The sequence below is a fragment of the Triticum aestivum genome, chromosome 4B, assembly GCF_018294505.1.
Source record: "Triticum aestivum cultivar Chinese Spring chromosome 4B, IWGSC CS RefSeq v2.1, whole genome shotgun sequence".
In the NCBI taxonomy this organism is placed as follows: domain Eukaryota; kingdom Viridiplantae; phylum Streptophyta; class Magnoliopsida; order Poales; family Poaceae; genus Triticum; species Triticum aestivum.
The window spans coordinates 597571306-597585311 of NC_057804.1; the positions used below are offsets into that span (position 1 = coordinate 597571306).

The window sequence follows — 14006 nt, forward strand, 5'->3', positions numbered from 1 at the left end:
GGCGCTCTTGGATTCACCTCCATCCTGAAGTGCATGACAGCGATGAGGATGCTTGCATATGGAGCTCCCAGTGATTCACTCGACGACTATGGGCGCATGGCCGAGTCCACCAGCATAGAGTGTTTCTACAAGTTCTGTCGGGCAGTGGTGGCAGTGTTTGGGCCACAATACTTAAGAACACCCAATGCGGAAGACACTGCTCGGATCCTAGCCCAGAATGCAGCAAGAGGATTTCCTGGGATGCTTGGAAGCATCGACTGCATGCATTGGAAATGGAAGAACTGCCTATTTGGTTGGCAGGGGATGTACAAAGGCGCCAAAGGCGGTTGCAGTGTGGTGCTTGAGGCGGTAGCCACACAGGACCTCTGGATTTGGCACTCCTTCTTTGGTATGTCAGGAACTCACAATGACATCAACATGCTGCAGTGCTCTCCTGTTTTTGCCAAGCTCGTTGAGGGCCATTCTCCTCCGGTGAACTTCGAGATCAATGGGCACCAATACAACAAGGGGTACTATCTAGCTGACGGCATCTATCTGAGATGGTCGACATTTGTGAAGACGATCTCAAACCCTGTGGCAAGAGGCAAGAACGCCTGGTTTGCGAAGGTTCAGGAGGCTTGCAGGAAGGATGTCGAGCGGGCATTTGGTGTGCTCCAATCTCGATTCGCTGTTGTTCGGTACCCCGCTCAGACCTGGTCGAAAGATCAAATGTGGGATATCATGACTTGCTGTGTCATCTTGCACAACATGATCATCGAGAGCGAGCAAGAAGACCCAGTGTTTGACACTGAACCATACTACAGGCAGGGTCCTTTAGCCGAAGTTGATCACCAGCTATCGGCAACTTGGACTGCCTATCTCAGTATGCGTCAGGAGATCCGAGACCCACAGGTGCATCATCAACTGCAGAAAGATCTGATTGAGCACCTATGGAGGCTCAAGGGGGACGCCGCGTGATGAAATACGAGTTTTTATTTGTTGAACTATATAATTTGTATTGAACTATTTGTTGTTGTAGTATTTTGTTGAAGTATTTGATTTTTCTGTGATGAAATATGTGTGTGTTGATAATTGAACGCCGAAACCACGCCGAATATGGGCCTATTCTCGCCCATATGGGCCGTTTATTCGCCGAAAATGGGCTGTAAAGTGGGCCAATTTCGGCGCCTGGGGGCGGGCTGAGGGCGACGACTGGGCGCAAAACCGCCCCCAGCGCCGAGTGTGTCGCCTGCTCGCCCCCAGGCGGCGCTTTTAGACGCCCCCTGGGGGGCCAACGGCTGGAGATGCCCTTAATAATTGTTGTTGCCACTGTTGTTGCTGCTGCTATGTTGGTACAATGCAAAGTTGAGCCTTCCTACTATCTCCTCTGTGTTGATGGTAAAGCCCTCCTCCACCTGAATGGTAAAGTCAGTAAGTCCATGAAAATTTGAAGTTATAGTCCTAAGTGATGTGGCTGGAGATGTATAGTTGATATGTATATAACATCCACCATTAGAAAATACTACTCTACAATGTTGCGCTCAAAGAGATTGATCCTTACGACCACACGCCCCCAGTCTGAAAGTTCCTCTCTTTTTTTACAAATGTATCCACAAAAGATTACTAAGTATGATTGTCTAGTAATAAATGACTAATATTTCACCCGCAAAAAATGACTAATATTTATAATATTAAATCAACAATACTACATGTACACTGAACTACTCTTATATTATGGGACAAAAGCGCTCTTGTATTATGAGAATGTGGGAGCATATCTTAAGGCTGGTTGTAATGGTAGTATCATACTTAGTATCATGCATGCCAACTAGGCAATTTTGACGAGGTGTCATAGAATTAAATAAAGAAAGAGATGGTTGAGTACCATATCATGATACAGTATTACAATAAATGTTATACTACTATGTGTCATGCATGACAATAAATAAAGTAATACTTCCTCCGTTTTAAAATAGATGACCCAACTTTGTATTAACTTTGTACTAAATTTAATACAAAGTTGAATCATCTATTTTGAAACGGAGGGAATATATGATACTAATATATAAGTCTTTTTTAAAGAGTTTGTAGTGTAAATTCACTCATTTTGTTTTATATGTAGTCCACAGTGAAATCTTTAAAAAGACTTATACTTACGAACGGAGGAGTACCTTGCAGGTGTGCATGTTATAGAATGGTAAGCTTTACAGGTTTATGTATTTATGCGAAAAAACCAGAGTGGACAAAGAGTAGAATGCATACGTATAAAACGTAGGACAGCTAGTATTACTGATGAGAACTTGCCTTCGCCATTGTGGTAATAATCACGGTGGACGCCGTGAACGGCATCACATTGTTGTGGACGATGCGGAGGTGGAGCTCCTCGACCTCCGCAAGAACCCTGGCGACCAGACCCTTTCCATTTATTTCACAGTGGATCCTCAGCATGACGTTGTCCTCCGAGAGCTTTGCCTCGATCTCCGGCAGCTGGCTCCCAATTGCCGCCGGCGTCCGGGGCGACGAGGCACCGTGGCTTCCTGACGAGCACCACGGTCTCAACGCTCCTGTGGTTGCCGCCGGCAGCCTCCAGGTACTTGACCCTCTCTTGGAGCTCCTTAACGTATCTGGTCGCGTCGGCAAGAATCGTCCCCTTGTCCATCTGACGATTTGGAAAATAATGTAACCAAATCAATTAAGCATTTACTGAAGGAGTACTATGAAAGGTAGAAAGAGTTGAGAGATTAGACATATTCATGGACCTTCTTGAGGCCGGGAATGACGGCGGAGAGCTCGATGAAGCGCTGGTTGATCTTCTCCCGGCGCTTCCGCTCCGCCAGCGTGCCCCCGCCACCGCTGCTGACCGGCTGCGGCGGCAAGGCAGCGCCGAAGTCCCAGCTCATGGACAGGGCGTTGCTGGTGCCGGTGCTGCTCATGCTGCTTGGCGCGAACGGCCCGCCCGAGGTCGGGGACTACATGGACCAACTGCCTTGGTGCACAGCCGAATCGGGGGCTGGGGTGATGATTCCTCCACCGCCGCCGGTGTCGTCGCCGGAGCTCAGACTGTTCTGTGCTTCCGTCAGCTCAGAGGAATCGCGGAGCGCTTGGAGACACGGGAAGCCGGCGCTCTTCTCGCTGCCGCCGTTGGTGTCTCCTGGATCCTGCTGCTCCAGTGTGCTCATCGCCCACTGCATGAACAGGCGCGAGTCGTCCATGTCGTCCATGAGCAAAGTTTTAAATAGCGCGCTAAGGGAGCTATAGCGCGTTATTTAAAATGTTTGTTCATTTGTTTGGACCAAAGTCTTTTAGCGCAAGACTTTTTGTAAACGCTATAACGTGCTATAGCGGAGCTATAGCGGGCTATTTAAAGCAGTGTCCATGAGCATTTACAGAACCGTACCTTGCCGCTGACCTAGCTCGTGCAACATCGAGACAAATGGTAAGAGTAGTTAAGCACACGTGGCACCACAGAACAAATCAGAACTAGTCATGCACGTTAGTAATTGTTTTTATGTTAGAACCTGACCTCTAATCTTGGAGTTTATAACGGAGCGTTATGGTCCTGTCACTGTAATGTTTGCTCACGCTAGGCCCCTCTAGCCTACAAAAATGAGCCAATCATAAACAATTAACAACCGTTTGTTGGATCCTGGCTTATCTTGCCTGGATCCAGTGAAAATGATATTCTACACCGCTGGAAAAGGTGCATTCATGTGGTGGGGCAGAAATACCAAATTTCCTGAGGTGTATCTTGACTCCTCTATTGTCCAAATTAGGGTCATGGCAGCTGGATTAGTGGATCCACGTGTATCTTCCTTCACAAGTACCAAGTTTTTTTAAACTGGAAATTCCAAGGTTTTATATAGCTACGTATTGATGCGCTCCAGCTTTTTCGAAGCCCAAACACTACCTAAGTGTCGGTACATATGGGCATGTATAATGATTGATAAGGTTGTTTTATCTTAAGCCTGTCACATAATTTAGATAAAGAAATAAAAATGGTGTACAATGGGTTACTCCCGCCGTTTCTTTATGTAAGGTGTATTTATTTTTTGATAAAATTCCACAATGTAAGGTGCATTTCTTCTAATACCTCACATAATCTTTTTTTTATCCCTCTAGAAAAAAGAAAAGTATCTTTCTCCCGATTGTCTGTATCTTTCATTATAGAGAAAGAAGGAAAGTATATCTCCCCTGACTGCCTATATATATCTCTTTCTTTCAAAGCCTAAGTGATTTACTTGCCAGTAATCAACAAATTTGACAAGGGTAATTTTGTACTAATGTATCTATAATTTGTTGCCTTGTTCACCGTGCCCAAAAATATATACACCTTAGATAAAGAAACGAAGGGAGTATATCTTAGACTTATCTCTCCTAACCAGATAACCTCAAATATATGGTGAGATAGATTGTTGTTAAGAGATCATCTCTTAATTAAGAGAAGGGATGTCTTTTCTTATTTTTTTTTCTCTCCTTTACTCAGCATTTATCATACATGACACTCATAAGATAGCACCATTGTATATGTCACTATGCTAGCAACTAGCACAGTGAAAGATATAAGTGGGAAGAAGATGGCAGGACGGAAAGGAAACATCTTGTCTATTGCGGAAAGGGTGACCCTCACTAATTCTTGTCTCAATGGTATTCAATTATATATGATGTCCTTCCTGGAGTTGCCAAAAGGGGTGTTGGATTCTTGCGGGGTTAGAATGTTGTGGTAGAAGATGAATAATAAATGAAGTATCGGCTAATCAACTGGCATATGTCGTGTCCATACCAAAAGTGCTTGGGGTTGTTTATTTACAAGTCATAAATTGAACCCTGTTATGCAAATGGCTTTGAAAATTGGAGAACACTGATGGTACCTTGCAGCAATTGTTGTCCAGAAAATACTTTCAGAATCAAACCCTGTTAGGGATTAGAGTTGGGATTAGGGGCTAATTTTTTTGTCAGTCTGACGAATATGAACCATATTTTTCAGAAGTTTACCAAGAGGCTGTTAAGTGATGAGGCTAACTCTGTTTTGGGAGGATATATGGATTAATAATACATATTTAGTATAGCAAATCCCAAGACTTTATAACGTCACCTTCTCAAAGAAATTTATAGTTCGAATAGTCAAAGTTGAAAGATCGGTGTGCATTGGTTTGGTGAGAACTTTGGGGAGGAGAAAATGCCCAATAGTGGGAAGCCTTAAAGATCTTGGTTGGGGGTGGATTAACTCGTTTCCGATAGCACAGAGAAAATTGGTGCTCGGGGGGGTGGGGGGGGGGGGGTACCAGCATTACGGACTATGTGGAAAACTAGAAATGCAGCTTGTTTTTTATAATAAAAATCCTAATGATCCGGCTGTTGTGATCTAAAACTTATGTCATATCTTTACCTAATAATAAAGCAAAATGGGTTTCTGGTCGTCCGTCCAAATAATTACCCCTGAAGTAGTTATAAGTTACCCGCTATGCCACCCGTAAGTTAAGAAAATGATTCTTTTTTTTTATAAAGTCATCACCGCCGTGATTAATTATTTTACAGACATCATACCCAATGTATGCCATAGAGACGCTAGCAGCATGGTGGCTAGAGCCTAACGCTCCTACTACCCAGGAGAGCAGGGTTCGAACCCCAGGTCAGATTTTCCAGCTCCTTTTTTCTCACGCGCCTCCTCCACCCCCTACCCCTTCATGGGATGCCTTTTTTTCACTTTGTCTTTTCTTTTCTCATTTTTGTTTCAGTTTTTCCTTCTTTAAATTAATTTGAAATTACAAATTAGTTTTTAAAAAAATGTTAGAGAAATTATGAAATGTGAGTGAATTCAAAAATATTCGGAAAACCATAAAAAAATTGCAGTTTCAATAAATGTTGGTGATCTTACAAAACTGTTCGCAAATTATAAAAAATACAATCTAGAAAAACATGTCGGGAAGTAAAATCATGTTCAGATTTTGAAAAAAATGATTGTGTATTCAAAGCATATTCATGAATCTGAAGAAAAAAGTCCATGAAAAAGGAAATATTCACAAAATTACATGTTTCTGCGAACATAAAAAATTATCCCCCAATTTTAAAGAAGTCATCGATTCAAAAAATGTTAGCTGAGTCAAAAAATATTCATGAATTCAAAAACTAGTCATGCATTTCAATAAATGTTTGTCTAAACAAAACAAATGTTCATGATCTTTAAAACATTCCTAATTAAAAAAAGATGTTTGTCGCGCGCCTCCTCCACCCCCTACCCCTTCATGGGATGCCTTTTTTTCACTTTGTCTTTTCTTTTCTCATTTTTGTTTCAGTTTTTCCTTCTTTAAATTAATTTGAAATTACAAATTAGTTTTTAAAAAAATGTTAGAGAAATTATGAAATGTGAGTGAATTCAAAAATATTCGGAAAACCATAAAAAAATTGCAGTTTCAATAAATGTTGGTGATCTTACAAAACTGTTCGCAAATTATAAAAAATACAATCTAGAAAAACATGTCGGGAAGTAAAATCATGTTCAGATTTTGAAAAAAATGATTGTGTATTCAAAGCATATTCATGAATCTGAAGAAAAAAGTCCATGAAAAAGGAAATATTCACAAAATTACATGTTTCTGCGAACATAAAAAATTATCCCCCAATTTTAAAGAAGTCATCGATTCAAAAAATGTTAGCTGAGTCAAAAAATATTCATGAATTCAAAAACTAGTCATGCATTTCAATAAATGTTTGTCTAAACAAAACAAATGTTCATGATCTTTAAAACATTCCTAATTAAAAAAAGATGTTTGTCGCGCGCCTCCTCCACCCCCTACCCCTTCATGGGATGCCTTTTTTTCACTTTGTCTTTTCTTTTCTCATTTTTGTTTCAGTTTTTCCTTCTTTAAATTAATTTGAAATTACAAATTAGTTTTTAAAAAAATGTTAGAGAAATTATGAAATGTGAGTGAATTCAAAAATATTCGGAAAACCATAAAAAAATTGCAGTTTCAATAAATGTTGGTGATCTTACAAAACTGTTCGCAAATTATAAAAAATACAATCTAGAAAAACATGTCGGGAAGTAAAATCATGTTCAGATTTTGAAAAAAATGATTGTGTATTCAAAGCATATTCATGAATCTGAAGAAAAAAGTCCATGAAAAAGGAAATATTCACAAAATTACATGTTTCTGCGAACATAAAAAATTATCCCCCAATTTTAAAGAAGTCATCGATTCAAAAAATGTTAGCTGAGTCAAAAAATATTCATGAATTCAAAAACTAGTCATGCATTTCAATAAATGTTTGTCTAAACAAAACAAATGTTCATGATCTTTAAAACATTCCTAATTAAAAAAAGATGTTTGTCGCGCGCCTCCTCCACCCCCTACCCCTTCATGGGATGCCTTTTTTTCACTTTGTCTTTTCTTTTCTCATTTTTGTTTCAGTTTTTCCTTCTTTAAATTAATTTGAAATTACAAATTAGTTTTTAAAAAAATGTTAGAGAAATTATGAAATGTGAGTGAATTCAAAAATATTCGGAAAACCATAAAAAAATTGCAGTTTCAATAAATGTTGGTGATCTTACAAAACTGTTCGCAAATTATAAAAAATACAATCTAGAAAAACATGTCGGGAAGTAAAATCATGTTCAGATTTTGAAAAAAATGATTGTGTATTCAAAGCATATTCATGAATCTGAAGAAAAAAGTCCATGAAAAAGGAAATATTCACAAAATTACATGTTTCTGCGAACATAAAAAATTATCCCCCAATTTTAAAGAAGTCATCGATTCAAAAAATGTTAGCTGAGTCAAAAAATATTCATGAATTCAAAAACTAGTCATGCATTTCAATAAATGTTTGTCTAAACAAAACAAATGTTCATGATCTTTAAAACATTCCTAATTAAAAAAAGATGTTTGTCGATTCGAAAATTTGTTCGCCAAGTCAAAGGTATTTTATTTCTAGGATTTAATTAGTTTTTGGAAAGTCTTTATATGTCTAGGTGTTCGGAGTAGTTCGTGGTCCATGAAATTTGTTTTCAAAGTTTTAAATATTCCCTTGTACGAGACAATGGCAAGTGTGTCGTGCAGTGGCAAATTCATTGCCTTGGGATTTATCACGTCCAATGCATTGCGATCACGTGGACATCCTGTCCATCATCAACGAGAGTGGGAAGAAAGATATGTGGCAACATGGTGAGCCACCGTGTTAAAATAGAGAACACTCATATGTCTCGGTATTGAGTCATATTTATTTGGCTAGCATGTAATTTTTCTGTCCCCCGTTGCAACGCACGGACATGTTTTGCTAGTTGTGCAAAAGATTGGAGAATCTCGTGGAAAAGACGAGAGCAAGTAAAAGCCGAGGAGGGGATCGTGAAGATCAAGATGGTGCTACAGGAGACCTACGCGAGGAGTCATAGAGGGAATCCAACGAGACAGAGGATTACTCTATAACGGAGCTTGGCTAGGGCTCTCTTTTGGCAACTTGATCTTGTGTAGATTTGGTTCACGTGTTTGTAGAAACGGAATTAGGATTTTTTTTCCTATACTTATTGTCTTTGTTATAGATGTAATAGCATTTGTAAATGCTTCCTTTTTATATTTCCGTAGTTTTTGTTTTCGAAGTGTAAAAGTTGATGTTGTTTTCTTTAATAGAAATCGACAAGGAGACTCTTTGGGTAAGGAAAAAGACAAATAGCATTATAGCTCCGCTATTTGCCACACCTTGCAGAAGGCGATAGTTCTGCTACCCCCATAGTATACTTATCATAAAATATTATGGTAATTTCAAAATACAATTTTACTAGAATGTGAAAGAATATAACTATAAGATTAAACTATGAGTAAACATATCGAGAGACTTCAAATGTTGCTTTTTCAATAATGCAACATGCATGGTCATAAAAATAGTGACATATATCTTTCAAATTTGGCATCTGATGGATTCCCCCATTTCCGCGGTTTATTAGGTCCAACTTACAATTCACACCAACCAAGCAGGACCTAGTTAAGTGCTAGATACCATACTAATGCTATATCCATGGCCCTTTCTCTCCTCCATGCATTGGCCAATTTTACATTGGGAACCATAATTTGACAAAAGTTAATATAGACATGGCTATATTTGCCTTTTTCCAAGACAATGAGCTTTACCACTAGTGCAGAATCGGGCTTTAGTCCCGGTTTCTAAGGACCTTTAGTGTCGGTTCTGCAACCGGCACTAAAGGGTGGGGACTAAAGCCCCCCCCCTCCCTAGTGCCGGTTCATCATGAACCAGGACAAAAGGCCCACCACGTGGCACGAGTCTGCTCCGGGGGGCTGGGGGCCTTTAGTATCGGTTGGTTACACCAACCGAGACTAAGAGATTTAGGGTTTTATGGGTTTATGGTTTATTTTCTCTTTTAATTTTATGTTTTCCATTTAATTCTTTTTCATTTCAAACATATTTTACGCTACTATATATTGTTCACCTTATGCATATATATATATATATATATATATATATATATATATATATATATATATATATATATATATATATATATATATATATATATATCAATTTGGTATATACAATTTCTCCTACAATTTGCAGATCATTACATGGAGGCATTACAGCTTGTAATGGCATTATCCTTTGGGATTTATGATCTGGTCGAGCAAAAATCCCGCTATTTCCTCTTAAATTGCCTATTACGTGATTCGTTGGTAGGAGCTTATCCCGCATCTTCATCATCTATAAAGAAGGAGATCAATATGAATGCATTAGTTGTGTGTATATATATTATATAATGATGTAAAAATTGTGAATAGTATTCTGGCAAACTTACCCAAGATTGTCTATCATTTTTGGTCCTTTCGGACGTCATAATGCGAATGTTCTCGCAAACGTAGTATGCACATAAATTATTTTCCGACGCCCGTCTCAAGGTCTTTACGAGAATAGAATTCAGTCAGGTAATAATTAATCAAGCATGATAATGGTATTGAAACTACAATTAAAGAGATGGTAGCTAGCTAGTACAAGTTAGTCAATTACCTTGGGTCGTACCCATTTCAGCTTTTGTTTCCATGGGCCTTCAACCTGTTTGATGAATTTTTCTCAAGCCCTGCCCGCCGGCAAAAAAAAATGAATAAAGGAGTTATTAATTAGTTGATATCAGGAAATGAACTAAAGAGGCCGACATAGTGCGATAATGATTGAAATTACCTGTCGACCATCCCCTTCACGATTTAGTATTCATTAGTACATTTAGATACATTATAACTGAGCATCCTCTAAGCCCTCTCAGGCCATCAGTATTTTTAACCGTCGGATCGCCACTATTAGTCATTTTCGGCTGTCTGATTCACTCTTAATAGCACCTAAACCGCGCGTACAGTCTTCCTGACGAGGGCTGATCTTCTCGGGCCGCTGCTCCGGTCGTTTTTTCGGACGTTTTGTGTTAATTGGGCCCAATGGGCTGTATCACTTGCCACAATTCGTGGGGGCTCGATACAGAGGATCCAATCGAGAGGTGCACAAGGAGATCCAGCAGACGAGTGGGATGCGAGTGAATTCGGCGATGGGAGATTCAATGGGCGATACGAACGGGCGTTGATGCGCAGATTAAAACGGCCATGATCCTCCACCGCCGTGATCCTCTCTAGCTCGCTACCCCTCGCCGACCCCCATGTGGAAGGACACCTCTGCGTTCAAGATTAAAACGGCAGAAGGGAACAACCTATTGCACAGCGATGGCTGCTGAGCCTTCGCCTGGTTCCCGTGGGCAACGACGATTCGGGCGTTCTCAATCCGTACCCCGCGACCGAAGATCCCCCTGCTGCTGCGGCGCTACCCTCCTTCCACATCGCCGGATCGACGTCGCCGATCCCGTGCGGCAAAGATCCCATACCACTGCGACTCCAGATTGTTTTTGACCTCCCCTTCATTATGGGCGCTTTGTCGTCTCTAATGGTTCCAGCGGGTGTGGACTGCTGCTACGAGAAAAATAGAAGGAGGTGCGTCGACCGCGACGGTGATAAGGTCCATGGAGAACGCCGATGTATTGGGATTCCAGTGAAACCGGTGCTCAGGTGAGACGCAGCTGCCCGTAATCCCCAGTAGATCGTTTTCAATCCTTTTTGTTTGGTCCTTGCTGATCTCCGGTGGGCACTATGGTTAGATTGTCTATCTTCCAGGAAGCGGTCCACGTGCGCGAGCAAATCTGGATGGCAGGAGCAAGGTGTGTAGCCCTCGGGAAGAGTTAGCTTCAGAATCGTCTGTGGGGGCGCTCCTTCGAGGGGCCAGGTTGCTGAACATAATGCAAACTACAGCGAAAATGCGCCCACAGAATCAGGTGAATCCGTTGTGAAGCCGGATATGGATTAAGATGTAATTAGCTTACTTTGGTAAAGAACTAGAATTGTTCGTCAGTTGGCATGTGCCTGAATGTTCTTTAAATTCCGAAACTAAATCATCGTGTAAGTGTGAAATTGGTGATGTTTGAGCTGTAATACATTGCAGAGTAGTTGAACAAGGAGCTTACTTTAGAGGAATGAAGCATTGTACAGTCTCGTGAGAGTGCATCTGGATTAGGCCATCAAATCATCATTTCTGAATGTGCCATGCTTGCTGTTTCATTTTATTTTTTTGCGGTCTGCCACGGCACAGTAGGGTAAGCTGACATTCTCTCGAATGAGTTTCATTTCCTACGTTACTGACAATGCAGTGAAACCAGAAGGTTTGCATTCTATTTTTACCTCTGATATTTCAGTTGATTTCAATTGTTGAGCGTTTCATGAAAAGCAAAACTTTATGGAAACCAAGATGCAGGTATACCCATAGAATGAATATAATTTATAGATTTCTCTTATTGTGTTTGTGTGACAGAATCTGTGTTGCCGTCTTATCTCCGTTGGGAAGTCTTACCATTGTCTGCAAAAGAAATTGGCATAATGTCGAAGGATCCATACCATCTTATAACCGCCTCTATGAAATTTGATAGTGCAAAGCACCAAAGCATATATACTATATAATCTAAGTTGTCCAATTGCACAAGTTTACTCGGTGGATGGCTCTGGTATATGGGGCATAAATAAAAGCAATGTTCAGTAAACTTTTACTCATAGAGTGATAATAATTGGCCCATCTAAGTTGTCCCATTATTTTCCACACTATCTTCTACTGCTGGGAACAATGTCTGAAGTAACAGTCAAACCATCATGAACTAATCTACAATCCCAAAATGAAGCATAATTTCCTTTTAATATTTCAGTTATCTACCCCGTCACCTGTCGACTATCCTCGCACCAACTGAATGCAATTAGACCAAAGAAAAAACCATGTCCTGACATACTACCCCTATATTTCCTTGCAAATCAATTAGATTTCATCTCTCTTCTGTTGCTAACAAATATATAGGTCATAGATGCAAATTTAATTATGGTTCCTAATTCAAGCATTCTATATTTAAGAAAATTCCAAATAGATGGGCGCGGCAACGCGCGCCATCAATGATCTAGTTTATGTAGTAAGTCCAGTACTTGAACTTTTCCCTCATCAACTTCAATGATTAACAAGATCCAGTGGAGCGCACATGTTTGTATAATTAAGTGGGCATGTGCATAACTCATCAACTACACTTATTAACATCTAGTAAGCAAAAATAGAATTTGTAGTACAAGATAGTGTCACTCACCCGAAGTTGTAAGGAAGTAGTATTTCTGGTTGGGTATTTAGTCGCTTCAAGAACTTAGCAAGGTTCTATCTGTGTCTTTTCGATCTCATTCAGGTGACCATGTCTCTTGATTGATGGTATTTGGGTCAATGAACACAATGCCATAGCGTCCAGCTCTTTTCATTTCATACATCTTCATTCTGCATAATACTATTGGGGAACGTAGAACAAATTCAAAAATTTCTACGCAACACCAAGATCAATCTATGGAGATTCTAGCAACAAGAGAGGGAGAGGATGAGCATCTTCATACCTTTGAAGATCGCTAAGCGGAAGCATTACTAGAACGCGGTTGATGGAGTCGTACTCGCGGCGATCCAAATTGCGGAAGATCCGATCTAGCGCCGAACGGACGGCGCCTCCGCCTTTAACACACGTACAACCCGGGGACGTCTCCTCCTTCTTGATCCAGCAAGGGGATATGAGAAGTTGAGGGAGAACTCCGACATCATGACGGCATGGTGGTGGTGGAGCTCGTAGTATTCCTGCAGGGCTTCGCCAAGCAGTACGGAGGAGGAGAAAGAGTTCAAGGAGGGAGGGGCTGCGCCAAAAGCAAGGGTACTGCAGCCCTACCACCACCCCTTTATTTATAGGGTGAAGGGGAGAGGGGGCCGACCCCTCTAGATACCATCTAGAGGGGGGGGGGGGCGGACTTGCCCCCCAAGCAAGGTGGAGGCGCCCCTCCCCTAGGGTTTCTAAACCCTAGGTGCCTTGGGCCCTTGGGGGCGCGTACCAGCCCACTAGGGGGCTGGTTCCCTCCCATATGCACCCCATTAAGTCCCCCGGGGCAGGTGGCCTCACCCGGTGGACCCCGGGACACCTCTCGGTGGTCTCGGTACAATACCGATAACCCCCGAAACCATTCCGGCGACTGAAACTGGAATTCCCATATATAAATCTTCACCTCCGGACCATCCTGGAACTCCTCATGATGTCTGGGATCTCATCCGGGACTCCAAACAACCTTCGGTAACCACATACAATTTCCCATAACAACTCTAGCGTCACCGAACCTTAACTGTGTACACCCTACGGGGTCGGGAATCATGTAGACATGACTAAGACGTTCTCTGGCCAATAACCAAAAGCAGGGTCTGGATACCCATGTTGGATCCCACATGTTCCACGATGATCTCATCACCACGATGTTGGGGATTCAATCTATCCCGTATACAATTCCCTTTGTCAATCGGTACGTTACTTGCCCGAGATTCGATCGTCGGTATCCCAATACCTCATTCAATCTCATTACCGGCAAGTCACTTTACTCGTTCCGTAATGCATGATCCCGTGACCAACTACTTAGTCACATTGAGCTCATTATGATGATGCATTACCG

The 14006-nt window shown here is 41.2% G+C and overlaps 1 pseudogene; it reads right to left on the reverse strand.

The window, feature by feature from the left end:
• Positions 1-1289: 1289 nt before the first annotated feature.
• LOC123090259 (transcription factor bHLH25-like) lies at positions 1290-2912 on the reverse strand (annotated as a pseudogene).
• Between the last annotated feature and the right edge of the window lie 11094 nt (positions 2913-14006).